General features: G+C 42.4%; 1 non-coding gene across 1 annotated transcript; it reads right to left on the bottom strand.

The window, feature by feature from the left end:
• Positions 1-207: 207 nt before the first annotated feature.
• Positions 208-314, bottom strand: LOC120252120. Its single transcript, XR_005533667.1, has one exon. It is a non-coding gene; the product is annotated as a small nucleolar RNA R71 (small nucleolar RNA).
• Positions 315-3,895: the final 3,581 nt, after the last annotated feature.

The following is a 3,895-nucleotide window of genomic DNA, read 5'->3' as shown; positions in this document are numbered from 1 at the left end:
TCATATCGAGAGCTTTTCTGAGGTGTGTGATATCTTTCGAAGATAAATGGGGTGACGGATGATGCCATCAAATTGAGAGCCTTCCCATTTTCCCTAAAGAGGAGAGCGAAGCAGTGGCTACACTCATTACCCAGAGCATCAATTACCACATGGGAGGAGATGGTTGAAGCTTTTTTAGCCCGTTACTTCCCTCCCGAAAAATCAACAAAGCTTAGGAATGAGATCTCATCCTTTGTTCAGTTGGAATTGGAGTCTCTATTCGAGACATGGGAAAGGTTCAAAGAGCTCCTTAGAAAGTGCCCGCAACACGGATTCCCGGAGTGGATGATTGTTCAAATCTTTTACAATGGTTTTAACCCGAGTACAAGACAACTCTTGGATGTGGCAGCAGGAGGTACCTTAGGTAACAAGACCCCCAATGTAGCCCGCCAATAAATTGAGGAAATGGGGTTAAATAGCTACCAATAGAATGCTAGGGAGAAGAAAAAGTTGGCCGGTGTCCATGAAATTGATGCAGTAACTTCATTGGCGGCCCAAGTAGAGAATTTGAGTAAGAAGTTAGATCTCCTAACTTCAAATAGATTGGCGACCGTGACTAATTGTGCCAGTTGTGGTGGAGGACATGCTCCCTCCGATTGCCCGATCTCTATTGGAGATGTTTCTTCAGTGGAAAATGTTGATTTTGTAGGTAATGACATGAGACCTCAAGGAAATCCATATAGCAATACCTACAATTCACGTCGGAAGAATCATCCCAACTTCTCATGGAGTAATCAAGGTCCACAAAAAGCCATGGGACCACCAGGTTTCAAACAACAACAACAACAACAAGCCCCTCAGGTGGAAAACAAAGTTTCAGGTTTGGAAACCCGAATGACGGACTTAGAGAAGCACTTGGCTAGATTTGTGCAATCTCCAAATACATGGTTTGAATCAGTCAAGGCTACACTTTGAAATCACACCACCTCCTTGCATAACCTTGAAAACTAGGCGGGCCAAATTGCAAAGTCTCTCTCCAAAAAGCCACATGAAAGCTTGGCAAGCAATACAGAAACCAACCCTAGAGAACATGTGAAGGCGATCACTTTGAGAAGTGGTCGTGAGGTTGAAGGTAGGCTTCCGAGTGAGAAGCCAAAAGAACATGCACCCGAGGTTGTAGAGGTAGAAGAAGGGACAAGCAAAGAGAAAGAGGTGGCACCCCCACCTTTCAAGCCAAGAATCTCATATCCCTCTAGATTAAAATATGACCAAGGGGATGAACAGTACAAGAAGTTCCTGATTTTATTCAAGCAACTCCACATCAATATTCCTTTTGTTGAGGCATTAGCTCAAATGCCTAAATATGCGAAGTTCCTAAAAGACTTGTTGAACAATAAGAGGAAGTTGGAGGAGAATGCTTCAGTGGTTTTAGATGCTTCACACTTGGCAGTGTTGTAAAAGAACATGCCGAACAAGAAGATACACACGGGAAGCTTCATCATTCCGTGTAACATTGGCAACTTAGGTGAAGAAATGGTATTGGCAAATTCAGGGGCAAGTATCAACGTTATGCCATACACCTTCTTCCAAAAGCTAGGCTTGGGAGAGCCTAGGCCTACTCGGATGACTTTACAATTGGCGGACCGAACGGTCCGACATCCGAGAGGCATCATTGAAGACGTCCTTGTCAAGGTGGACAAGTACATTTTTCCAGTTGACTTTGTAGTGCTAGATGTCAATGATGATGCAGATGTACCCTTGATACTTTGGAGACCGTTCTTGCGGACTTCCAAAGCATTGATTGACATGGACGGCGGAGAGCTCACATTGAGAGTTGGAGATGGCAAGCTTACATACCGCCTTGCTGAAGCCATGCGGCATTCTCTTGATTTCGATGACATTTTGTATTTTCTAGACACTACTGATGAGCTTGTTGATGAATATATGCAGGAAATGTTCAATCCGGATCCATATGAAGGTTTGTTCGACCAAGAGGAGGGACATGAAGACGTAATGATGCTCGGATCAACGGATGAAGTACCACCTACCTCTGGAATCTTGAAGAAGGTACTCTGGAAGATGAAGAGGGCTAGGAGATGCCACCAGAGGTGCTCCAAGGCTGTTGGTGTTATACGTGAGCCAAAGAAGTTGGATGACCTATTGCTAGGTTGTTCCAGGCCCGATAATACATCCTCTACCCTCAAGAGACTTTGCACAACATGCTTTCAAGCCATGGGTAAGAAGGCAACCTTCATTCATGAACCCCCGTGAGGTAAGGCAAGGTACGTCAAGCTAAGTGATGTTAAACAAGCGTTTCTTGGGAGGCAACCCAACTGTTTACTGTTTTCTTATCATCTAGTTTAGTTTGTTTGCATGAATAATTAGTTAAGTGTTGGTGTCTTCATGTTTTTTAGATGTGTGTGCTGCTATTTTAGTGTGTTTTTTTTAAAGTCATCGTGTGTTTCATTTGGAATTGGCGGAGTTTGGTCATTTGAGCTCTATTTCATGTTTTTCACTGGTAAAATTTGCATAATAGGGTAGGCTTTGACTGTGTAAACATGTTCAGAGATTTTCTGCAGAGCTTGCAGAATTTTCTAAGGCATCCATTGAAAACACACGGGCGTGTGGAATTTCCGCACGCCCATGGGTGTGTACTGCGAGCTCATCCAGAGAAGGCACAAGGGCGTGCGGCTGCCCCTGTGAACGACCATGCGACTCTCACATGTCCGTGGGTAATTTCACTGACGGTGTCCAAATTCCCTCTGAGTCAGGCGGTTTCGCCCGCAGCGTGGACTCACCCATGTGGGGCAACCTTTGTGAAAGCTCACTCTGCAGCGTGGGTATTTTCCGCACGCCCTTTTGAAACTCTGCAGGGAATTTCCTCCATCCCGAGAAAACACAGGAGCGTGTGGCTGCCCCTGTGAATTGAGCATGTGACTATCCACGACCGTGCGGAATTTCCGCACGGGCGTGTAGAACACTTGACTTTTTCTCGGACGTCCAGGGAAGCCATAGGGGCGTGCGTCTGCTTTTGTGGGTTGGACGCACGGGTATGGGTATTTTCTACACGCCCGTATGAGAGAAGTCAGTGTTAAGATGTGTTTTCCCAATAGCACCCAGGGGAGTGCATCTGTCCCTGTGGAGCTCTCTTGTGGGGGCGTACGGGCGTGGGGAATTTCCGCACGCCTGTGTGGAGGCACAGATCGCCAAGGGATCCTATATTTTCCTTTCGGAATGCCTAAATGTCTCCTATCTTTCAATCAAAAGTCGAATCCTATGTTTTCTTTTCTTAATGGTTCATATTTTTAAATCAAAACTCTAATCCTATGTTTTCTTTTTGAAATGTCTTATATTTTTGGGGTTTTGAATCAAAATCCTAGGCCTATCTTTTTTCTTTTTGGAATGCCTGTTATTTTGTAATCAAAACCCGAATCGTATGTTTTCTTTTGTTAATGTCTCTTAATTGTCCCTTTTTAATTAAAACCTAATCTTATGTTTTCTATTGGGAATGTTTGCCATTTTTTTTTTAATCAAAACTCTAATTCTATATTTTTTTTTGGGAATGTTTACTATTTTTGAATCAAAACAATAATCATATGTTTTCTATTCATAATGTCTCATATGTTTTAATCAAAGCTCTAATACTAAATATTTTTTTCTTTTTGTGATGCTTCCTATTTTTTAATCAAAGCATAATCCTACGCATTCATTTGGGAAGGATTGTTATTTTTTTAATCAGAACAACAATCGTATTTGTTCTTCTAGAAATATCTCATATTTTTAATCAAAATACTAATCATATGTTTTTCTTATAGTAATGCCTCCTATTTTTGAATCAAAGCCCTAATCCTATGTGTTCTTATAGTACTGTCTCATATTTTTCAATTAAAACCCTAATCTTATGTTTTCTTTTTGG

The sequence above is a fragment of the Dioscorea cayenensis genome, chromosome 20 (assembly GCF_009730915.1).
Source record: "Dioscorea cayenensis subsp. rotundata cultivar TDr96_F1 chromosome 20, TDr96_F1_v2_PseudoChromosome.rev07_lg8_w22 25.fasta, whole genome shotgun sequence".
NCBI classification, from domain to species: Eukaryota; Viridiplantae; Streptophyta; class Magnoliopsida; order Dioscoreales; family Dioscoreaceae; genus Dioscorea; species Dioscorea cayenensis.
The sequence above is the reverse complement of the archived record's forward strand: the minus strand, read 5'-3'. Positions and strand labels throughout refer to the sequence as shown.